Raw genomic sequence first — 26,531 nt, forward strand, 5'->3', positions numbered from 1 at the left:
GGACATTCGAGATTTGCCATAGACTTGAATTATCATGGTTAATAAGGCTAATTAGAAAGGAAAGAAAGAGAAAGTAGCCACCATGGCAATCCTCAGGAAGCATGATCAAATTTTGATTTTGTAATAAAGTTGTCAACGTGACCCTGGGGAGCCAAAGTCGCATAGATTGATTCAGTCTCTTGATATCAGAATCCCAACCACCACAATTCCAGTGAATAGGAATAAGTGACTCCTTCGACCCTCTTGAAGCCAGCCCAGGACTTCGGTCCTAGTAAGATGTGTTTCTCCTAATCTGCTTCTAGTGTGGCAAGATTTACAAAGAGGATTAATCCATCAGCTAGGCACTAATTTTCTGGCTCTTTAGGATGCTTTACATTGTGGGATAAAATCTGTAACGGCCCAGGACCGCGCAGAACTTGGGAAGGGTAGAAACAGATGCATGTGTCTTGGTTGTAGCATGGAGGACTATCTGGTGGCCCACTGCAGCCAGGAGTTTTCAATGAACACTCTCATTTCCTTCTCCGCATAAACATACCCTCATGGACGAGGAGGGAATGAAATTTTGATTCACTGCTGGGACTTCTTCCTTAAAAATAGTTCCAAGTTCTCCGGAACCCAGATTTAGTACAAGAAAATTTGACAGACAAAGCCTTACTGAGCCAATCTTAGAAGAAAAGTTCCTGATAGCTGAAGAGGAGTTCTAAGAGCAGGTTGGTGTTTGGGGTAAAGACCTAGAAAAGGAAATGGGAACGGCTAGTTTCCATTAGTGGAAATAGCTATTTTGTAATATGGAGAAGAAATGGTTAAAGAATATTCTTAGGACATTTTTATGTGTAGTGAGAAAGACAATTCCATCATTAGTCTTCTCTCAGTCTTCAAGAGTTCTGGAGTTGGAGTTCTCTCTCAGTGTGTGTGTGTGTGTGTGTGTGTGTGTTTTAAATACAACTCCATGCTGCTACCAGTGCCAAGATGGCTCAGCTTATTCAGGTTACATATATTAAAGGTATATGTTTAATAAAATTTACTATTTTATGTTTTTTCCACTTTTTATCTTATTCATTTAATAGTTCATTATTATTTGTGTTACTTTATAAAATTACAGAAATTTAGAGCTAAGAAATATTATAAAATGTATGTAGTCCTGTACCATCATTTACTGATAAGTAACCTGAGGGCTAGCGAAGTTAACAAGTTCCATATGTAACGCAGCTAGTGTGGGAGGCAGTGAGAGCCAGAGACAGGTCAAGAATCGAGTTTCTTGATTCCTAGTGTCTCAAACGTGGAGTAGAAGCCAACCTTTTCTTCCTTCAGGGAAGAAATTAACATTTCTGGCAGAATGCTTAAGCAAATTTCTGATGAAGTTTAATTTAAAGTCTTGTTATGGGACGCTATTTCCTTGCCATGCAGCTGCCAGTCAAGAGTGACCTTTAATCAGGCTTTTTTTTTTTTCGTTTATATCTAATCCAGTTCTCAAGTTTTGTTGCACATTAGAATCACCTGGGATAGTTTTTAAATTTCCAAACCCAGATCAAACCCCATACCAATTAAATCAGAATGTCTGGGGGTGGAAGCCAAGCATCAATATCCAATATCTTTTAAAGATCCTTCCCTAGGGGTGAGCCCAATGTGCAGCAAACCACTGACGTAGCCTAACAACAATTAACTAACTGTTTCTCTCTCTCTCTCTCAAATGGCCCTACTAAGAGTGCATCTTGGAATTGATCCAGTAGGTGAATTTTCCTTTGTATGGATTAACTATTTTTCTAAAGTTTACCCCTCTTTGCATTATCTTCCAAAGTTAAATGATATGCTCAGATACTTTTAAAGTAATAACTTTTAAAATAATAACTTTTAAACCCATTCCTTAAAGTCTTTACACTTACATTAGGAAAATCTAAGAGAATCTAGTTACACTGGATGAATAAAATCACAACTAACAATTTACTGTCAGAAAAATAGTCTTTGATTAATACCAAGTAAGTATTTAACTAAGCACATTACATTTCTTCCACGATTGTGGAAGCACTTGCTTGCTCTTTCTTATACAATTATTGGACTGCTAATGCTCTAATCACTTTTTTTGGCTTTTTCCCATCTATGGCTGTAGCTCTAATTGAGTTTACTATGAAAGTAAATTATGCAATTGTCCATAATAAGATTGGCAGGCCAATTTCCCTACTTCCTGAACAGCCAATCACAGAACCACAAAATCTGGCAGAAAATACTAGAAATCAGGAAAATCCTACTTTTCTGTCAGACTACTTGTCTAAACTTTGTTCCCTATGCATTTATTACCTTGTAAGATTAAATTATATGCTTAAAGTATATGAAAGCAGCCAAAACTAATATATTGATACGGCAGAAAGAGCTATTTATTGAACTTCCAATATGCGCCAGGCTCTAACTGAATACTTATACGCAATACCTTATTTAATCTTCACAAAAATTCTAAGACACATCTTTGTTTTACAGTAAGGTAAACCGAGACTCTGTAAAGTGAAGTAACATGTCCAGGACAGCCTGGTTGGGCTGTTAAATCCAAATCTATTGACTTGCCAGGCAAGGGAATGTAGGCCAGTGAAGATATTCACTGAATAGTTGACTGAAGGGAAAAAGTCAGAGATTTATTTGCTAAAAAAGAGGAATTCATGATGTTTATTCTAGCACAGTATTGAAAATTTAGCCCTCTGGATAAAAACAAATAAATATATATTGTCTGTGTATAGTTTGTTGGGACAAATTCCAATTCTCCCAAAGGCCTTGTATCCAGAATTTATTTATTTTTTAAAATTCTCAAAACTCAATCATGACAATCCAATTTTTAAAAATAAGGCAAAATGTTTGAACCAAAATTTCACCAAAGAAGATATACAGATGGCAAATAAGTACATGATGACACGCTCAATGTCATTAGTCTTTGGGGAAATGCAAATTAAAACCATAATGAGTTTAGATCTATTAAAGTGACTGAAATTCAAAAAATTAAAAATACCAAATGCTGGCAGGGATGCAGAGAAACTGGAACTCTTTTACATTGTTGGTGGGAATGCAAAATGTACAGACGTTTTGGAAAACAGTTTGGCAGTTTCTTAAAAAGTTAAACTTATGTCTGTCATGTGACCTAACAATCTCAATCCTAGGTATTTATCCTAGAGAAATGAAAATTCATTCATACAAAAATCTGTACATAAATATTTATAGCAGCTTTACTCATAATCTCCAAAAACTGGAGGGAAAAAACAAATATCCTTCAAGAGGTGAGTGAATAACAAACTGTAATATACTCATACAATGGACCACGGTTCATCAGTTAAAGAAATGAATTATGACAAGTGCAACAACATGAATGAATCTCAAGGATTATGCTGAGTGAAAGAAGCTAGCTTCAAGGCTCCATATTCTATGATTCCATACATATAATACCCTAGAAAAAGCAAAAATATAGAAACAGAGAACAGATCAGTGGTCACCAAGAGTTGGGTGGGGGGTAGTATTTGACTACAAAAGGGCAGCAGGAGGAAATTTGGGGATGTGATGGAGTTATTCTATGTCCTGATTATGGTGATGACTACACAAATCTATACAAGAGTTAAAACTCACAGGACTAGATACATAAACACACACAGAGAGAGAGAATTTTATGACATATTAATATTTTTTAAATAAAATGAAATCTTTAGTCAGAGGAGAAAAAAGTCGTATTGTTCATTCACCAGGAAAGAATCTTCATTTGGGTCTAATAAGGGTCTGGTGTAGCGGGGACACTCAAAGTTCAGGATCATTTATCAGCTTTAGTCGATTGGAATCAACTGTGATGACGCCCAACATTCAGCCTTCAAATCTCCTAGAAAGAGCTGCTGTACTTCTTCCAGTCCCTCTTCAGCCTGAGGAAAACAAAACGAGCACAGAAAGCATAAGCAAATCATCAGATTTTAGAGTCTATGCCACCGTATTGCTTCAAATGTCATTCTCACAAGATTCCATTTTATTTGTTCAAGTGATTCAAGTTCTTTTGATGTAGAATTATCTGATACATGAAACTGCAGGATGATGGCTGTTCAAAAGCAGTTAAGGCCCTATTAACTATACACTTGAAAGTAGCAACAATTAGAAAGAACATAACAAATGTTTGTAAAGCATCCCTTAAACAAATGTCTGTTTGGACAAGCCCGAAAAAAGTGCAATATCCAATGGGTTGGTTTTTCCCATCCTGGACATCCAACTGGCTTATTACTGAAGTTTACAGAAGGATCCCAATGCAATAGGAGTTATTAGCTAGTACACAAATGTTACGTTCTTCAATGAGTAAAATATCTAAAATGATTCTATTATCTAACATCTTTAGACAAGCAAGTCTAAACTTTTTTATTGAATTTGTATAGCACACACAGTCTACACAGTGTTGTTTGCTATTATTGCAATTATAAGGAGTTTCAAATGCAGCATTCAAGGACCTCAAGCCAAAGGAGAAAGCTGTGCTCAAAGCAGTGGAAACCAGGATCTCCAACCTCTCCTGGTGGGTTTGCATATCAACAGACAGCTAGATGAGAGAAGAATAATCCATCTTAGATACTAGCAATATAGAAATATCACAACCCAAAGTGGTATATAATCCTTTCCCAAATGGCATCCTCCTTCCTTTCTCCAAGGCCCACAGTGTGAGGTGATATTACCATGGTATAAATATACCAAATCACATGTACACAGCCTGAAATTTTGGTAAGTTATGTCAGTATAATTCTTGGGTATCTTAGGTTACCACAGAAAATGTATAATTGACCCAAGTAGTGCAAAATTTTTCCTTGACCTCTGGGCCTCATAGCCAGTCATACTGGGGGCCTGCCCTGCCCACCAGCATGCCTGCACCAGTCATGCACTGCCAGGCCTCACAGCCAGCCATGCAAGGGGTTTGCCCTGCCCACCAGCATGCCCACAATGGTTGCATGGCACCAAACCTCACAGCCAGCTGGCCCAGGGGCCATCCCCACCTACTAATGTGCCTGCAGCAATCACAGCCCCACCACAACAGAAGGGCACACTCAGCCCACACAGGGGACCACCATGGGGCATCTGGCTCTGGCGACCAGAGGAGAGGGCACTGCTGGGCCCCACAGCACATCTCCTACATAAGGTCATTTTTCCAAGGTCAGGAGACATCCCTGACCTACCTAATACATAGAAATAAACATAGAGAATTAAACAAAATTAGGCAATAAAAGAACAAGACAAATCTTCAGAAAACGAACTAAACAAAACAAAGATAAGAAATCTACCTGATAAAGAGCACAAAGTAATGGTCATAAGAATGCTCCCTGAACTCAGGGGAAGAACAGATGAACACAATGAGAACTTCAACAAAGAGTCAGAAGATATAAAAAGGAACCAATGAGAGCTGAAGAGTCCAATAACTGAAATTTTAAAATCCACTGGAAAGAATAACAGCAGATCAGATGATACAGAATAGATCAGTGATCTGGATGACAGAGTAGAGAAAATTACCCAAGCTGAACAGAAAAAAGAATTTTAAAAAGTAAGGACAGTTTAAAGGACTTCTGGGACACCATCAAGCATACTAACATTTGCAGTATGGGATCCCAGAAGGAGAAGAGAGAGAAAGAGGTAGAGAATTTATATGGAGAATAATAGCTGAAAGCTCCCCTCACCTGGGGAAGGAAACAGACATCCATGTCCAGGAAGCACAGAAAGCCCCAAACAAGATGAACCCAAAGAGGCCCATGCTGAGACACGTTATAATTAAAATGTCAAGAATTAAAGATCAAGAGAGAATCTTAAAAGCAGCAAGAGAAAAGCAGCAAGTTATATAAAAGGGAACTCCCAAAAGACTATCAGCTGACTTGTCAGCAGAAACTCTATAAGCTAGAAGGGAGTGGCATGATATATTCAAAGTGCTGAAAGAAAAAAACCTACAACCAAGAATACGCTACCCAGCAAGGTTATCATTCAGAATGGAAGAAGAAATAAAGAGTTTTGCAGACAAGCAAAAACTAAAGGAGTTCATCACCACTAAATCAGCCTTACAAGGAATGTTAAAGGGACTTCTTTAAGAGGAAAAGAAAAGGTCACAAATGGAAATAAGAAAATTATCAAGAAAAAAATGACTGGTAAAGGCAAATATATAGTAAAGGTAGTGGATCAACCACTTATAAAACTAGTATGAAGGTTAAAAGACAAAAGTACTAAAATCATCTATAACTACAATAAGAGGTTAAGGGATACACAAAATTAAAAGAGGTAAAATATGAGATCAAAAACATAAAACATTGGGGGAAGTAAAAATATACTTGCTTTTAGAATGCATTTGAACTTAATAAACCATCAACTTAATATAGACTAGTACTATATATATATAGTTGTTATATGAACCTCATGGTAATCAAAAACCAAAAACCTATGATAAATACACAAAAAATAAAGAGAAAGGAACCCAAACATGCCACTAAAGAAAGTCATCAAACCACAAGGGAAGAGAACAAGAGAAGAAGAAAGGAACAGGCGAAATACAAAAACATCCAGAAACGAATAACAAAATGGGAATGAGTACATATCTATCAATAATTACTTTAAATGTAAATGATTAAATGCTCCAATCAAAAGACTTAGGGTGGCTGAACAGATAAAAAGACAAGACGTATATATATATTCTGCCTACAAGAGACACACTTCAGATGTAAAGACACTCACAAAATGAAAGTGAAGAGGTAGGAAAAGATATTTCATGCAAATGGAAACAAAAGAAAGCTGGGATAGAAATACTTAGACAAAATAGTCTTTAAAACAAAAACTGTAACAAGAGACAAAAAAGGGCATTACACAATGATAAAGCGGACAATCCAACAAGAGGCTATAACACTTGCAAATATCTGTGCATCCAACATAGAAGCAACTAAATACATAAAGCAAATATTAATAGACATAAAAGGAGAAATTGACATAACACAATAATAGGAGGGGACTTTAACACCCCACTTAAATCAATGGATAGATCATACAGACAGAAAATCAATAAGGAAACTTAGGCCTTAAATGACACACTAGACCAGATGGACTTAATAGATACATACGGAACATTCCAAAAACAACAGAATACACATTCTTTTTGAAAGCACAGGGAACATTCTCCAGGATAGATCACATGTTAGACCACAAAACAAGTCTCAATAAATTTAAGAAGATTGAAATCATATCAAGCATCTTTTCCGACCACAACAGTATAAAACTAGAAATTGATTACAAGAAGAAAACTGGAGTGGCTGGCCTGGTGGAGCAGTGTTTAGTTTGGCATTCTCTGTTTTGGCCACCTGGGTTCACGGGTTTGGATCCTGGGCATGGACCTACACCATTCATCAAGCCATGCTGTGGCAGCATCCCATATATAAAATAGAGGAAGATTGGCACAGATGTTAGCTCAGGGCCAGTCTTCTTCATCAAAAAAAAAAAACTAGAAAAAACACAAACTCATGGAGGCTAAATAACATGCTACTAAACAACCAATAGATCAACGGAAAAATCAAAGAGGAAATCAAAAAATACCTTAAGACAATTGAAAACAAAAACATAACAGTACATAATCTATGTGAAGCAGCAAAAGCAGTTCTAAGAGGGAAGTTTGTAGTGATACAGGCCTATCTCAAGAAGCAAGGAAAATCGCAAATAAATAATATAACTTTACACCTATAGGAACTAGAAAAAGAAGAACAAACAAAGCCCAATGTTAGTAGAAGGAAGAAAATAATAAAAATCAGAACCAAAATCAATGATATTGAGACTAAAAGAACAATAGAAAAGATCAATGAAACTAAAAGCTGATTCTTTGAAAACATAAACAAAATTGATAAAACTTTAGCCAGACTCATCAAGAAAAAAAGAAAGAGGGCTCAGATGAATAAAATCAGAAATGAAAAAGAAATTATAACTGACACCATAGAAATACAAAAGATCATAAGAGATTATTATGAACAATTATACGCCAAAAAATTGGACAACATAGAAGAAATGGATAAATTCCTAGAATCATATAATCTTCCCAGACTGAATCAGGAAGAAATAGAAAATCTGAACAGACCGATTACTAGTAGTAAAATTGAATCAGTACTCAAAAAACTCCCAACAAACAAAAGTCCAGGACTAGATACCTTCACAGGTCAATTCTACCAAACATTTAAATTCTCAAACTATTCCAAAAAATTAAAAAGGAAAGATCACTCCCAAACTCATTCTAGGAGGCCAGCATTACCCTGATACCAAAACCAGACAAAGACATCACAAAAAAAAGAAAATTATAATCCAATATCCCTGAGGATCATAGATGCAAAAATCCTCAACAAAGTATTAGCAAACCAATTCGACAACACATCAAAAGGATTATACACCATGATCAAGTGAGATTTATTCCAGGGATGCAAGGATGGTTCAATATTCACAAATCAATCAACACAGTACACCACGTTAACAAAACAAAGGATAAAAATCATATGATCATCTCAGTAGATGCATAAAAATCATTTGACAAAATTCAACATCCATTTATGATAAAAAGCCTCAGCAAAGTGGGTATAGAAGGAACATACCTCAACATAATAAAAGCCATATATGACAAACCCACAGCTAACATCCTACTCAATGGTGAAAAGCTAAAAGCTTTTCCACTAAGATCAGGAACAAGACAAGGATGCCCACTCTTGCCACTCTTACTCAATATAGTGTTGGAACTTCTAGCTACAGCAATCAGACAAGAAAAAGAAATAAAAGGCATACAAATTGGAAAAGAGGAAGTAACACTGCCACTATTTGCAGATGACGTGATACTATGTATAGAAAACCCTAAAAACTCCACTATTAGAACGAATAAATGAATTCAGTAAAGTTGCAGGATATAAAATAAACATACAGAAATCCATTGTGTTTCTATACACTAACAACGAACTATCAGAAAGAGAAATAAGGAAAACATTTATAATTTACAATTTACACTTATAATTGTATTTACAATTATATCTAAAAGAATAAAATACCTAAGAATAAATTTAACCAAGGAGGTGAAAGACCTGTATACTGAAAACTATAAGACATTGAGGAAAGAAATTGAAGACAGTACAAATAAATAGAAAGATATACTATGCTAATGGATTGAAATAATTAATATTGTTAAAATGTCCATACTACACAAAGCAACCTACCAATTCAAGGCAATCTCTATTAAAATACCAATGGCATTTTTCACAGAACTAGAACAAATAATGCTAAAATTTGTATGGACCCACAAGAGACCTCAAATAGACAAAGCAATCTTTTTTATTATTATTATTAATGTCTTAATAGTTTATAACATTGTGAAATTTTAGTTGTACATTATTGTTTGTCAGTCACCATATAAATGCCTCCTTTCACCCCTTGTGCACCGCCCCAGCCCCCTTTCCCCTGGTAACCACCCAACAGTTTTCTCTGTCTGTGTGTTAGTTTATCTTCCATGTGAAGTCATGGGTGTTTGTCTATCTCTGTCTGGCTCATTTCTCTTAACATAATATGCTCCAGGTCCATTCATGTTGTTGCAAATGAGACAATTTTGTCCTTTTTTATGTCTGAGTAGTATTCCATTGTATATATATACCACATCCTCTTTATCCAATCATCAGTCGAGGGACATTTGGGTTGCTTCCACTTCTTGGCTATAGTGAATAATGCTGCAATGAACATAGGGGTGCATAAGCCTCTTTGGATTGTTGATTTCAGGTTTGTTGGATAGATTCCCAGTAATGGGATAGCTGGATCATGGGGTATTTCTATTTTTAATTCTTTGAGGAATCTCCATACCGTTTTCCACAGAGGCTGCACCAGTTTGCATTCCCACCAGCTGTGTGTGAGGGTTCCTGTTTCTCCACATCCTCTCCAACATTTGTTGTGCTTTGTCTTCATGAGTATAGCAATTCTAACAGGTGTAAGGTGATATCTTACTGTAGTTTTGATTTGCATTTCCCTGATAATTAGTGATGTTGAACATCTTTTCAAGTTCCTATTGGCCATCTGTATATCTCCCTTGGGAAAGTATCTGTTCATATCCTCTGCCCATTTTTTGATTGAGTTGTTTGTTTGTTTGTTGTTCAGTTGTGTGAGTTCTTTATATATTACGGAGATTAACTCCTTGTCAGATATACAGTTTGCAAATATTTTCTCCCAGTTGATGGGATATCTATTCATTTTGATCCTGGTTTCAATTGCCTTGTAGAAGCTCTTTAATCTGATGAAGTCCCACTTGTTTATTTTTTCTTTTATTTCCCTTGTCCGAGTAGACATGGAATTTGAAAAGATCCCTTTATGACCTATGTCAAATAGTGTACTGCCTATACTTTCTTCCAGGAGTTTTATAGTTTCAGGTCTCACCTTCAGGTCTTTGATCCATTTTGAGTTAATTTTTGTGTATGGCAAAAGAAGATGGTCTACTTTCATCCTTTTGCATGTGGCTGTCCAGTTTTCCCAGCACCATTTATTGAAGAGACTTTCCTTTCTCCATTGTATGCTCTTAGCTCCTTTGTCGAAGATTAGCTGTCCCTAGATGTGTGGTTTTATTTCTGGGCTTTCAATTCTGTTCCATTGATCTGTGTGTCTGTTTTTGTACCAGTACCATGCTGTTTTGATTACTATAGCTTTGTAACATATTTTGAAGTCAGGGATTGTGATGCCTCCAGCTTTGTTCTTTTTTCTCAGGATTGCCCCAAATAGACAAAACAATCTTGAGAAAAAATAACAAAGCTGGAGGTATCATGCTTCCTGATTTCAAACTGTACTACAAAGCTATAGTAATCAAAACAGTATGGTACTGGCACAAAAACAGACACATAAATCAATGGAACAGAATAGAGAGCCCAGAAATAAACCCACATCAATATGGTCAATTAATCTATGACAAAAAAGGAAAGAATATACAATGGGGAAAGGACAGTCTCCTCAATAAATAGTGTTGGGAAAACTGGCCAGATATATGCAAAAGAATGAAATTGGACCACTTTTTTATACCACGTACAAAAATAAACTCAAAATGGATTGAAGATTTAAATCTAAGACCCGAAAACATAAAACTCCTACAAGAAAACATAGGCAGTAAACTCTTTGACATTGGTCTTAGCAATATTTATTTGGATATGTCTCACCAGGCAAGGGTAACAAAAGCAAAATTAAACAAACAGGACGTCATCAAACTAAAAAGCTTTTGCACAGTGAAGGAAACCATCAACAAAATGAAAAGGCAACCTACCAAATGGGAGAATATATCTGCAAATGATATATCCAATAAAGAGTTAACATCCAAACTACATAAAGAACTTAACTCCATAGCAAAAAAAATAAATAATCTAAAGAAAAATGGGCAGAAGACCTGAATAGACATTTTTCCAAAGAAAACATACAAATGGCTAACAGGTATGTGAAAGGTGCTCAACATTACTAATCATCATGAAAATACAAATCAAAACCGCAATAAGATATCACCTCACTCCTATCATAATGGCTATTATCAAAAAGACAACAAATAACAAATGTTGGCGAGGTTGTGGAGAAAAGGGAACCCTCATGGACCATTGGTAGGAATGTAAATTGGTGCAACCACAATGGAAAACAGTATGAGGGTTCCTCAAAAAATTAAAATTAGAACTACCATATGATCCAGGAATTCCACTTCTGGGTATTTATCCAAAAAAAATGAAAACACTAACTCGAAAAGATATATGCACCCCTATGTTCATTGCAGCATTATTTACAATAGCCAAAATATGGAAACAACCTAAACGTCCATTGATGGATGAATGGATAAAGAAGATGTGGTATATATATACAATGGAACATTATTCAGCCGTAGAAAAGAACGAAATCTTGGGGCCAGCCTGGTGGCATAGGGGTTAAGTTCGTATGCTCCGCTTCAGCGGCCCAGGGTTCACGGGTTTGGATCCCTGGTGTGGACTTACACACCACTTATCAAGCCATTCTGTGGTGGCATGCCATATACAAAATACAGGCAGAGGAAGATTGGCACAGATGTTAGTTCAGCGACAATCTTCCTCAAGCAAAAGGAGGGAGATTGGCAACAGATATTGGCTCAGGAACAATCTTGCTCACCAAAAAAAAAAAGAATGAAGTCTTGCCATTTGTGATGAGGTGAATGGATCTAAAGGGTATTATGCTAAGTAAAATAAGCCAGACAGAGAAAAAAGAATACCTTATGATTTCACTTATATGTGGAATCTAATAAAACATAACAAATGAACAAACAAAACAAAACAGAAACAGACACATAGATACAGAGAACAAATGAGTGGTTGCCAGAAGGGAGATACTGGGGGGAAGAGTGAAATAGGTGAAGGGGATAAAAGGTATCCCCTTCCTGTCATATAATAATTAAGTCACGGGGATGTAATGTACAGCATAAGGAATATAGTCAACAATATTATAATAACTTTGTATGATGACAGATAGTTACTAGTCTTATTAGAGTGCTCATTTGTAATGTAAAGAAATGTCAAATCACTATATGGTACACTTGAAACTAATACAATATTGTATGTCAACTATACTTCAATTAAAAACAATAAATTTTCCTTGATCACTTTGTTGAGTGAAAAAGTATTAGTTATTTCCTGTGATGCAGTGTCATCAGCAGTATTTTACATTATATGGATTACAGAACAGCTATTAGCCTTTATAGGAGGTATTCGTGTCATATTTATAAGGATTAAAGTAATACTAAGAACATACTGTAAATTTTTTGATCATTATAACTATTTTTTGTTTTTTCACAAAACTAGTGGCTGAATATTATCAGCCTGCATAGTATAATTGTTACAGATAAGGTTTTTAATTGTGAGATAATCAAAAATTAATTTCTATGGGTGAATCTTATCATAATTGCAGCTGGTAATATTTTTAGTAGAATATTCTAACAGAAACCTCCCTGGCATAACAGAAGGATGACAAACTCAAGTTAATTAAATTTCCTGATACAGTTATGGCCTTGCTGAATCCAACAAATAGTTGCCTATATAAAGAGTTTGTCCTAGAATTTGGATGGTCAAAAAAATAATAGATAGAAGTTTCGTGATTTAAAACAGTTAACAAATTAAAATGTAAATAAGTAGGCCTATTAGTAGGCACTGATCTGAATGTCAGGTTACCTGTTTTAGATAATTCAGGGTAAAATATAAGTGAATTAAATCTTGCCACCAAGGGAGGAGTCTTTGAAATATTGGAGGGAAAAATAAAACATAAACAAATTTAAAAAGTGACGATGATAAAAACTAAAGATTGGCAATCAACATCACTGCCCAATACAGAACTCAAAAGGGCTGGAACAGAAGAACAGGCAGAAAAGATTCTTAAACGTTCTTAAATGGGATTTCTGAGGGAAGAATTGTCAAGAAAAGTGTCCAAGATCAAAACAAAGAAGTCATATAACTATTTCTGCCTAGACACTGAGTCAAGAGATATAGCAGTAATTAGAACTACTGAGACTCGAAAGTCAAAGGTGGAGATAGGGCAGAAAAAATGAAAACTAAGCAAAACGCAGAAGCCACTTGGGTGCTGAGTACAGGTGGTCCAAGATGAAACCGAAGATGTGGTTCTTGCTATCATCTCCATTATATGCAGGGTGGCCATATAATTAATCATCCCAGCTGGAACTCTTTTGAGAGAAATAGGGCATTAAAAATAATTAAAATTACATGACTTTTTGAAATATTATTAACCAACAAATTCTTTGAAATATATCGTTGGACTATTTAATACTTTAAATAGCACTACCCAAGTACTATCTTTGAAAACAAAACGTTTCTAAAAAACCAAAAATAACACACCTCCAGTACATCAAACAAAATTTTAAAAACCCATATTGAATATCTGAACATTAACAAATAACAAAAGTAGAAAAACTATTCTCATCTTAATCATTTTTTTAAATAATATTTTTCTCTAATACTATGTCCAAGTATTTTTCTGAAGAATTTATTTTTCTATATAATCTTATTCCTTTTTCATGGTTTTCATAAAACTGCCTGCAATTTTCTTTTTGAAATTATTGACATCTTCAATTGGTACTTCTTGTAGACCATATTAAAATAAGAACTCTCTCTATAGGTGCTGAGATACTTGGTAAACTCAGCAATTTCTGCTAAATAGGGAGTATTATCAATGATAATTTTGTACTCAAGTGTGTCAGTATTTCAACCCAAATATTTTCACAGGTACTGCCTTTTTTGCTCCCATTCAAAGTGCTTTTCTTTAACAAATATTTTTACAAGAAAAATCTTTTCAAATAAATCATCTCTTTTAAGATTATTTTTAATGCTTTGCCAGACTTGGATGCTGCAAAATCATAGTTCTTTTCAGTTTCATTCCATTCTGGCATAGACTATAAATTTATCTAATTAAAAATAGAAGCTCCATCAAAAGATTCTCCTCACAAGTCAAGATATTTCAATACGCAATTACAGAATTTCAAATTTAAATCTTATACTCCAATTGAAATCACAAGATAATTTGTTCGGTTCCGTCACTGGAAAAAGTTCTATGTCACAAAGTTTTGCAATAATTGTAATTTGCTTAAAGTTTCAAATGCTCACATTTTGGGAACTATGTTCATTAACTACAGTGATTAAAATTTTCAACTTATTTTAACAAAAGTACAATAAAACTTTAGGACTCGTTTAGATAAAATTTCTATATCATTACAGTTAAACTTAAGTTGAGTTACAAAGAACTTATCCAAAGGTTTAAACATTCCTCAAATTCATTTGATAATGGAAGCTAAAAGAAAAAATACATACCACCATGTTACAGTACTTTCTTAAAATTCAAATTTAGCTACATCACAAAAAATTTGTAGTTCCCTGTATATATATTAAGACATTTGTAAATTTGTGTAACTACAAATTACACAATTTGTAGAATTTCAGCTTCTATTGTATAGACTATTGCACCACAAGCAATCCTAGAGTCAATTTTAATTCAATGAGAACGTTGTTTTTGCCATGCCCTTGTGTTCCACCAAAATACATAAGCATATTACATGAAAAACAAACGATTTTACCAACGGTGAATTTTTAAACTGAATTTATAACAGTTGTCATAATAATGTCAGTTGTTTCAGCTTTAACAGAGTAAACTCCCAACGTTTTACTTTAACTTCTATTAATTGGACGAAAATACCAAACCATTATGGAAATCAACAAATAATTTTCTATTTGAAGTATCTGATGGCAGGATATACAACTGACATTATTTAACTGATTGCAAAGTTCTACTAGTGTAACTGACACATAAATAGTATTGTTTCTTAGGTGTACAATAAACCAAATCAAAAAGGAGCAGAGCTAATTTAGAAGAGTAATCATTTGACACAAATGATTACATTGATTATAAATCATTTCCCAGAGCGAAATACAAAAACTCACATTCTGCAGACTCACATGTTAAATTGTGGTCTTCAGGTGTAACGTTCTTAAAGGAACTATTAGTATTTGAAGTAGATGCTTTAGTCTTATGCCTTCAGGTTTTCATGTTGTCAGTTATGTTGCTCTGCATGTGCCCGCCCAACGTTGTGGGTTAGTAAATGTCCATAAACATTCTGATGAGTTACCCCTGAGAATCTGAAATTCACTAATTTGTCATTTGTAATGCACTTTTGATTTTTGAGAGCTATTAAAAATTAAAAAGCATTACCAGTTACTAAAACGTATAAATAGGTTTAGAGTTACAATTTAACAATAAATGGCAATACCACTGTAGGGAGGGTAATCAGTTCTCTCTCAATACCCTCTAGAGCAGGACAGCTCAGCCTCTGTTCTCCACACATTTTTTTCATACCCACCTAATGTAAAATCCCCATTTCCCTCTGACTCCAATGACTGGCAATGACTTCATGAATTTCACAAGCCATAGCATGGGCCGTAGCACAATTGGCTGGGACCTCAAGAAGCTACCTCGCATCCCTACCTGAAACCAGAAGGAATGATCTGTTCCCATGTCATGTCCTCATGCAATCTGTTTTATCAACATGGGCTCTGCTTGCGGTCCTCAAATGGGAGGTGTCAGATATATTGCATCCAAAAAAGGGTCAGGTTATTGCTGGTTATCTTTCCGATTTAACCATAATACATATTAGTGAGTACTCGGGTCACTGCTCAAGTATTGCATAAGACCTTGGTAGAAGCTGCAAGTACAAAGTGGGGTATGCAAACCCATCCTAACTTATTTTAATGCAAATATTAATAATATAATACCTTATTAAAAAATAAAAACTCCAGGACAAGCAATCAATCAGACAGGATATGAGTACTACAGATGGAGACTCGTACTGGCATTCTGACATGGGCTCTGTCCTGCCTGCTTGGTAGTCTGCAAATGGTAATCCTGCCACAACATCCACTATCGACCCATAGAAAAAAGTGTCCCTGTGCATCCTACAGATGTTACTAACCTCCACTTTATGAGGAAAAGCTTTCTTGCATACAGAGGTAAACATCTGGACAAGGCCATCCAGCATGACAGTCCAAGGTTTACTCTGCCGTGAAATTTAAGAAACAGCCCCTCAAACTCAATATTACAGAGGTAGAAGTGAAGATAGTAGCAGATACTCAGGAACCACTATCTAGATGTGCCGACGAACTGGCACATCAGATTATCATTTGGCAAGGCTTCTAAGTTCATAACCTAGAAGAGATTTCCTGAAACATTTAAAATGAGCAAGTATACTCATGCTACAACAATTACCATCTATCAAGTAAAAAAACCGACAACAGTGTATATTCTATTAAAACAAAGACACTTGTCACAAAATCCCCAATGCTAATACATAACGTAATTTTGTAAAACTTCAGTTCTCACCAGTAATAAAACCCCTAACTCCCAACCTGTTAAGAGCCTATGGTGGGCCGGCCCCGTGGCTTAGCGGTTAAGTGCGTGCGCTCCGCTGCTGGTGGCCCGGGTTCGGAGCCCGGGCTCGGAGCCCGGGCGCGCACCGACGCACTGCTTCTCCAGCCATGCTGAGGCCGAGTCCCACATACAGCAACTAGAAGGATGTGCAACTATGACATACAACTATCTACTGGGGCTTTGGGGGAAATAAATAAATAAAATTAAAAAAAAAAAAAAAGAGCCTATGGTAAGTTTTTAAATCACATTACTTATATAGATAAAGAGTCCCTCAAGGTAACTGACTAATGTAACCAAGTTGTTTTAAACTGAAAAAATAATGTTCCAAAACGTATCCAATAACAATATGATAAGCTCCCATCATGTGCAAGACCTACGCTAAGGGTTCCAGGTATGGTCTGATGAATAAGACATGAGTTTATCCACAAGAGGTTTATAATCACCTTAAGAATTTAAAGCATCACTTTAAGTGAGCCAGGACTCGGCCATCACATATATATTTTTGGTAGGCAACAAAATAGATGAGATCTATTGAGATCTATATATGAGCAGCGAACAATCTAACAGTAAAATTAAGACTACAATCCATTCACAATAGCATCAAAAAGAATAAAATGTTTAGGAATAAATTTAACAAAATAAGTACTATACTTGTACACAGAAAGTTACAGAACTTTGCTGAGGGAAAATAAAGATCTAAACAAATGAGAGACTCCACATTTGGGAATTGAAAGACTCATTATCATTAAGATTGCAATTCTCCCCACGTTGATCTATAGATTCAATGTAATCCTATGAAAATTCCAGCAGCCCCCCTTTTTTTGTAGCATTTGGCAAGCAGATCCTTAATTTATACGGGAATAGAAATCTAGAATAGCCAAGACAATTTTGAAAAAGAAGAACAAAGTTGGAGGTCTTTCACTTTTATTTCATTTATTTATTTATTTATTTATTTATTTATTTATATATTTCATTTTAGTTCTTTCTAAGTATGCACAACAGAAGCTTTCTTGACACATCCATTGATGTGTCTCACACACACAAAAACAAAAACCATCCGGTCCCTCCCTAAAGCACACTGATCTGCCCATAGTGTGCTGAATTCTCAGAGTCCGTAGTTCTCTCACAATAAACCTGGGGATGTCTGTTCCCATCGGTAGTATCACATGTTTACCTAAAGTCTGCTGTTTACTCCCAAATCATTATTGTAATTATGTTATTTAATTAAATATTATCAGTGAGTAATTGAAAATGGTGGAGTACTTCCCCAAATCATCTGCTCCATCAAAGCGATGAAAACACGGAAAAAATTTGTCAGAATCAACTTTTTCAGAACTCTGAAAGTTGACTAAATATTTGCAGCAATCCAAGGAATGTTTATTCAAAGAAAATTTGTTGACCATCAGTAAGAACAAGTTTTGTGGCATTTTAACTTGTCATATTCTCTTCTCCCTCTCCCCAGCTATGCAGTAGCCTTAAAAACCAATAGCACACAATCATGTTAAAAAAAAAAGGACAGCAGTCTAGAAACCAGTGGAAGGGGCAAAATGAGTTGGAGTTCTTTCAGAGCCCCATTCCCAAAGAATGGGCATTATCTGACCCATCTAGTGGTTCCCCGGATGATCCCACTCACAAGCTTTCTTGACCTGACTCAGAGTCTGCCCTGTGCGAACAGCCCTTTCCCCAGGAGTATTAGTCAAAATCATCAGAGGAAATTGTTTAACATCACAGTTGCCTGGGGTGGTGGATTACAGTTGGGGCAAACGAGAGACTGATCAAAAAGCTTAAAAGGAAAAGCTGGAGAAAGGAGACAACTCTGTAGACGGCTTTGAAAAGCTCTGACATATTTGGGAATCTAGAAGGTCATGTGCATGTGCAGGTCATACCTATTCTCTGAACTTCTGCTGTAATTATTGTCAAAACCATATCATTTAACACTTAATTATAGGGTAGTACATGTGATTTAATTATAGGTTACTTTCATCTCCCCAACACTATATTAACAGCTAACTTTTATATAGCACTGACTGCGTGCCAGGCACTGTTCTAATTGCTTTAGAAGTGTTGGCTCATTCAATCCTCATATTAAGTTAAATACTATTATTACCCCCATTTCACAGATGAGAAAACTGAGGCTTTGAGTGCTTAAAATCCCAAGGTCAAATAATTACTAAGTGGGGGAACTGGGATTCAAATGCTAATCTTTCAGTCGAGAGGTCATGCTCCTAAACACCAAGTAATATCACTTCCAGCTTGGCCTCTAGCTTGTAGGAAGAGCAAAGGCTTTGGAACCAAAGACTTGTGGGCATGCCACTTTCAAATTTGGGGAAATCATTTAAACTCTATGAGTCTCAGTTTTCTTCTCTTTAAAATCAAATACTACTACTGTTTCACGAGTATTATTATGAAAATTAAACAATTGTGTATGGAAATACACTTTGTATATTAAAAAGTTCTAATAATAATGTTCGCTCATTAGATAGCCAGGTGGGGGAGAAGGCAAGAAGAGCAGCATGGAGGAGCGGAGTCAACAAGATCTGGGTTTGCTTCTGGCTTGAACAGTTACTATCTCTGAGGCCTTGAACAAATCATTTAAGATTCATGGGTCTTAGTGTTGGTATTTATAAAATAAGGATAATATACACTTTCTGGGTTCTGAGGATTCACAAGAAAATATAAACAAAACCCCTGACAAATATAGTGTACTCAACAAACATCACCTCCCTTCCAACTCCCCTCCATCATTATAGAGTAGTGCCCCATCTCCACTTGCTTTACTCTGCTTTATTTTGCTTCGGAATACTTGTCAGCCTCTGACGTATTATATATTGATTTGTTTCTTTATTTTCTGTCCCTCCCATCCTGGATGTAAATTTCTTGAGGTCAAGGACTTGTCATTTTCTTCACTGCTGTATTCCCAACATCTAGAACAGTCCCTGGGAAATAGTAGGTGCTCAATAAACATTTGTTGAAGAACTCATTATTACCATCTGTCATGATCATTGTAATAATTGAGGTCAGGGTCTGTATCGCTGTAATCACTTAACACAAAATGAGGCAAATATTCATTGAGTAGCTTTAAAATGTATAACATGCTCTCAATTTATTTATTTATTTATTTTAAAGATTTTATTTATTTATTTTTCCCCCCAAAGCCCCAGTAGATAGTTGCATGTCACAGCTGCACATCCTTCCAGCCGCTGCACATGGGACGCGGCCTCAGCATGGCCGGAGAAGCGGCGCGTCGGTGCACGCGCGGGGATCTGAACCCCGGCCGCCAGCAGAGGAGCGCGCGCACTCAACCGCTAAGCCACGGGGCCGGCCCAACTTGCTCTCAATTTAGTTTTCTCAAAGATTAATTGCCAGGCCAGACTACCTGTATCAGAGTCACCTTGAGTACTCATTACACCAGAACTGCTGAATCAAAATGGTAATGTCCCAGAAATTTATCTTTTAAGCAAAATCCACCTTTGTCTTTCTTTCTTTTTTTAAATCCAGATTCCCATTTACCAGCCATTTAAAAATTCTGTTATTTAATACAAAATTTTTTTATAATTTGGCTGAAGGGAAAACATGGCTATTAAATTTTAAATTCAAAGGCTCTGAAACTAATTTTATTTTCTTAACTATGTGCTTAAGGATTAAAGCCAGGAAAAAGATTTATGTCCTAGTTACCATATAATTAAAGTCAAAATATTTTCTCTGGACCAGAACATTTGTCATAATTTTTATGAAATGATTTTTCTAATTTTTTTCCTTCTCACTTGAATGTTTACAATACATTGTTGGATAATTTTGAATTCATTAGAGTTTAAAATTTTTGTTCCGGTAAGAGGGTATCATTGAAAAGTCATCTAGGAAACCATCTATATGTTACAAAGATAAACTTTCACAATGGGAAAATAAAAATATAGCATTCAAGTGACTGCCTTCTTGTCATTCCAAATGGTTTCACTGTGCTGTGGACCTACCCTGGGTTAAATGCAGTAATAATTCCAAAGATGCAGCAGCAATCAAGACCATCCAACTACTCGAGAGCTCAGTGTACATACTGAAGCTTCTGTCGCAGCTTGAAAGGTGTTCAGAGTTGCCTGCACACACACTAGGTCTCTGGCACTAAGCACAGTGGCAGTGGTGCCTCCAGTCTTCGTATGTTCTGGAGTTCAAAATTTGGACATACTGACCTCTAAGTAGATTATATATTTACTCAACTAACTCTTAAGTATAAATAGTTTCATACTCTGGTCTACCTTCTGTCTACCTGCTATTACAAGCTGGATAGAGAAATGAGTGAAGAGACCATGGAATAAGCTCCTCCAAGTTGCTCCAAGTAACACCCGGAAGAGGAGCCATGACGAGAGGAGGTCAAGGGAAGCCCCAGGCACATTGCTGAGCCGGTTTTTTCCCCTTTTCCTCATTGACTGTAATCTCCAGGGAACACAGAGGTGGAAATCTGTGAAGGATGCTGTGACATTGTGAAGTGACTTCTCTGGAATCAATACTTTAGGTACACTGAAAGGAATTAGCAAATGCCGATTTTAAGCTGAGCGCTACTACAGGCATTCAATGAAAGACAGAATAGAGGGCCGGCCCGTGGCGTAGGGATTGAGTGCGCGCGCTCCACTGCTGGCGGCCCGGGGTTCGGATCCCGGGTGCGCACGGATGCACTGCTTCTCTGGCCATGCTGAGGCCGAGTCCCACATACAGCAACTAGAAGGATGTGCAGCTATGACATACAACTATCTACTGGGACTTGGGGGAGAAAATAAATAAATAAATAAAATTCTTAAAAAAAAAAAGAAAGAATAGAAGATGTGGATCACTTACATCTTAGTTGGGAGAGTGTCAGAAATGGTGCTAATAAATGTTAAAATATAGTACACAGTTAAGGAATATTTGTAAACAGACCCTAGGCAACAGAGCACAGTGGTTAAGAGAGCAGATTTCAGAGTCAGACCAGCATGTGAATTCTGGCTCCACCTATACTAGCTATGTCTGTGCATCTGGGTCTTAATGTTGCTAACCCAGAATTTCCATATCTATTTAACTATGATGAAACTACTTCCCAGAGAGTTCTTATATGGATTAAAAGCCTGGTGCCATGTGTACCCAATGGCAATAAGAATATTAAAAGCAGAAATTACTGAGTGTTTGCTATCTGTTAGGCAATTTTCTGAATATTAACTCATTTATTTCTCTTAGGAACCCTATGAAGGATTATAGAGCAGAAAGCTGAGGTACAGAGATGTTACATAGCAGGCTCAAGACCACACCTAGTAAGTGGCGGAGCCGAGAGCTGGGTCTACACCCTTAATCATGGTGCCCTTCTGCCTTTCATAAATGGTAGCCTGAGTGGCAAGGTGGCCAGAAGCAGGTGATGGAGTACATGTTTAGTCACACCTCTGGGACACCTGGCTGCACAAAAAGAAGTCACTAGCAGATAGTAGACACTTTATTAGGACACACAAACGAGAAGCCAGACTTTCTTAAAGGAAACGGGATATAGAGTAATTAATGTTCTGCTTAGCCACCTATGAGAAAAAAGGGGGAAAAACTTCCTTGTTTCTATGAAAGACCCATTGACTGTAACAGAACAACAATGCTGTGATAAAGATCAAGATTTTACACCCACAATAATGCGTGCTCCCTGCAGCCTACATAGTCTTTGTTTCTGTTACTATTACTTAAATCAAGCAGTTGTATCCTATCCGCTCTTGGAAGCCCTTAGAAGCCTGCAGCACCATTGTGCTCAGCAGCTTGTCTCAGTATGCCCGGAGGCAGCTGGAAGCTAAACCAGGAGGGAGCCTCAGCAAGGCTATAGCAGCCTTTAATCGCTATAATGACAGCACTTAGACTCTAATTATCCAGGCAAATAATTCATGCTACAACAGGGAGCAAAGGCCCCTTTTGGTCTCTTTTCTCCCGGTGTTTTCCTCCGACCAAACTCAAAGAGAATATCATGGCAGTTACCCAAGGTGGACTTGCGATGAAACAGAATAATGCCTCTCTGGGGAGGTCATGACTACCTGAAGGATACTTGATCACAGAATAGGAACAATCCCCTAAATCCTGCAATTTAATCAGTCCTAACTAACTACTAAACAACAGTCACCTGGTTGCTGCTAATTCCAACTGTTAAAATTTAGTCTTCTAAAAATGCAGAACATTTGTACCTTAATTTGTTCTCTAAAAATATAGAGCCATAATTTTCATAAGAGACAGGGCCAGCCTAAAGACAAGAAAAGAAAAACACAAAGGTATCATACCATTACATGTACAGACTAAGGGGGAAATATCAGAAAGGGAAATATCCCTGTGGACTAGGATACATGTAAAAGATCTTATAATAACACTTTTCCCATCCTCATTTCACAGATGAGTAAGGTGAGATTATAGAACTTGTTCAAGGTCACATAACCCGTCAGTAAGAATTCAAACCCCACTGTTCTGACATCAGAATCTAGACTCACTCCACTGTACTGGACCATCTCTCCTGAAAATGGTAGGATTTGAACTGGCCCTTGAACAACGTAGAATTTATCAAAGTTAAAAGAAGAATGCAGTGCATTCCAACAGGGAAGAAAATAAACAGCAAAGGCACAGAAGTGAACAGGAATGTCTTGAAAAGACATAATAAAGAGGATGGTACAACTTAAGTGGAGAATTTAGCAAGAGATCAGTTAGAAAATAAGAACAGGAAGAGGGCTTCAAGAGAGCAAAATGAAGAAAGTGGTAGTTTAGGGAAACTGATCTGACAACTATGTGTTTGAAAATAATGCCATTTATTGAAAAACTTCTATGTTTTAAGCAAACATCATTCAACCTTCATGCCTTTGGAAATATAAGTATCATTATTATTATTGCTCTTGCTCTGATAGCAAAGCCTCTCTGGGTGTGGGAATCCCATAGTACTTCTCTAAATCTAGGTACAAAGTAATAAAGTAAACAACACCCAGATAATGGAAACCAGTAGAAAGATCTTCTTTTGTGTTCAGATTTTCCAACCTAACAGCGATCTTCAGAAAGAAATTCTAGACAAAAAATATCACATTTTTAAAATCTAGAGCTTAAAATATCGAATTATGCACCAGTTTAAAGAACTATCATTCACAAATCTAGATGTATTTAGCATGCAATCACAAAACTGTGTATGAACAAATTGATTTTATAAATAGAAAATGATTAAATAGTGCAATTAACTTTGAATGGATAAGTACTTAATGAAATATCTTATTCTAAGCATACTCTTTGAGGAGAAAAAATAATTATTGTGGTAAGATTTTGTTCACATTAGGTTTTAGATCAATTCAGTGACTATTTGTAGAAGACCTACTGTGTAAGCATTTTCCAGAGTCTTTGGAAGAATCAGCGCCTCCAATAGGCCCTATGACACTAATGGTCATGTTTTGTATCTTATGTGCTCCCGCCCCCTTTCTCTCTTCGCACAGTTGTTTAAAACAGGGAACAAACCTGGCTCAAAAGTAGCCAGTCCTTACTCAGCCCAGTAACCCACAATAAATTATGGCCTGGACCAAAAATAGGAACTACAAGAATCCCCGCTTGGAAATTTGAACTAAGAGACTACAGAGAAAATTGCTAGATAGTGATGAAAGCTGAAAAATACAAGTCATGTACAGTCCACGCCAGAACAGTGTGGGCATTGTGCCATCAGATTTAGAGAGAACATGAGACAGAAATGAGAGTGGCCATGCATTCCCTGAGGGGGAGAGAGAGAGAGAGAGGAAAACAAAATTCTTAGTTTCTAATGTTTTCCCAGTTCCATTTCCCAAGAGTCTTGTATGTACTCTGGTGCCTGTACTTAGATTTCTCTGTGATTTCACCAGTTGTCTTCACAATAACCTTCTTGTTGAGTGCTTCTCAGTGATTTTCTGTTCTCTGCCGGAAAGATATCCTAGCCTAAGACACTTGCAGTGATTCCAGCTCTGAACTATCATCCCAAGGGTTCAAAGATGACTTAGGGAGAGTCCCTCCTCCTAAAAATCTTGCAACCAGGTGGAAAACAAATACAGGCACATATCAAATATAATACAAGACAGACTGTGTAAAAGAGCACAGAGTACCATCGAAGTACCATGGAAAGAATGTGTGGTTCAAATTAGTTATATCTAAGAAGGCTTCTTGAAGAAGGTGCGATTTGCACTGAATCTCACGTTAGGATTTCGAAAGTAAGGAAAGGTGGAATATTATATTCTAGTGCAGGGAAGCAGTGTTAGCACACACACAGTAGCAGAAAAGGGCAGCTTCTTTGAAGAGCAATTGTTCTGAAATGAGTTTACTATATGGTGCATGTAGGATGGGAGAATTTAAGAGGAGATAAATAAGCATGGTACACATCATAGAAAGTGGAAATTATTGTGTAGCCCATGGAGACTTTTAATTAGAGAAATTAGTTTATTAATAAGGCTGTAAAAAGCTTAAAATTCAGTATTTAGTATTCACTAGGAGCAGAAGTCAAGGTAAGACTCCATTTATTAGGCTGATTCTTGTGGGCTTGATTCTAGAAGGATCTAGAAATGATTTTGTGAGTTAAATGTAGAAGCAAGATTCAAGGAAATGTGTTTACTAGGAAACAGAGTTCCACAGGTCACAGTGGAAAGAGTTGGGAGAGAAATCAGTAGTGAGAGGATAGGCGAGGAGGAGAGAAATGACAAGGCAGTGCAAAGCTACAAGTATGTGGGAAAATAGATACTTCGTGAATGGCATCCAAGGATGACAGACTTCAGAAGCATGGTGAAATTAATTAGCCTCAATGTTCCAAAGGAATTCAGTTGTAAAGTAATCATAGTGGTTTGCATTTATAGTAAAGAAATAATTTTTCAAATCACAGAAATTATCAGGGTATCACGGTGACTTGGTAGGTTAGTGGGTAATCAGGCCCATGAAAACCAAAACACTGCAATGGTTATTTAGAACTCACCTTAGCTATATTTCTAGATCCTAGGAAAATTCCTTTATAACCTAACTCCTATGAAGGGTATTAAAACAAATCTAAAATAAATATCAAACATTTATATTTCTGAAAAGACATTAATCCCTTCAAAGTAAAAAGTGTTATTCTTTTTTCCCTTAATAGACCATTAAAAATTTTATAAATTAATTGCAAATACTCAAGCAGTCTAAAACTTAAAATATCAATCTTGGTACTGTATTATTTATGAAGCAGTCACTAGAAATCACTTGATCTCTTTCTGCCTTTTCCCAGTGGCTTGAACAAACACTTGGTGTATGGTAGTGCTTAACTCTCGCAGAAATTATTCAATGAACTGGTTAATATGCTGTGGACTGTCGGGGGTTCAAGTTTGACAAGGAAGATAGTCGTTGCAAGAGACATTCCCTTATTGCCGCCTGGTTCATTATTTTGTTCTTATTAGAAAATAGTAGTTATCACCTACAACATCATCCTAAATATGAGCTGAAGCATTGTGTTCTTTCTGGGATGGAGGATGAAAGAAAGATGGTCAATATGTTACTCCTGATATTTTATATTATTTGGAAAACTACGTTAAGGACTTGAAAAAAAATTAAACTAGTATATGATATAACTTAAGAACTTGATGAACCAGGAGAATGACAAACCA

General features: G+C 36.4%; 1 long non-coding RNA gene across 1 annotated transcript in view; it reads right to left on the reverse strand.

Annotated features, from left to right (window-relative positions):
- Positions 1-3,182: 3,182 nt before the first annotated feature.
- LOC147916338 (uncharacterized) overlaps positions 3,183-26,531 on the reverse strand; it is a 110,832-nt gene continuing 87,483 nt past the window's right edge. The window contains exon 2 of the long non-coding RNA XR_015553124.1: positions 3,183-3,884. This is a non-coding gene — a long non-coding RNA (uncharacterized LOC147916338). The remainder of the gene's footprint in view (positions 3,885-26,531) is intronic.

The sequence above is a fragment of the Ceratotherium simum genome, chromosome 9 (genome assembly GCF_057802395.1).
Source record: "Ceratotherium simum simum isolate JZ-2026a chromosome 9, ASM5780239v1, whole genome shotgun sequence".
In the NCBI taxonomy this organism is placed as follows: Eukaryota; Metazoa; Chordata; class Mammalia; order Perissodactyla; family Rhinocerotidae; genus Ceratotherium; species Ceratotherium simum.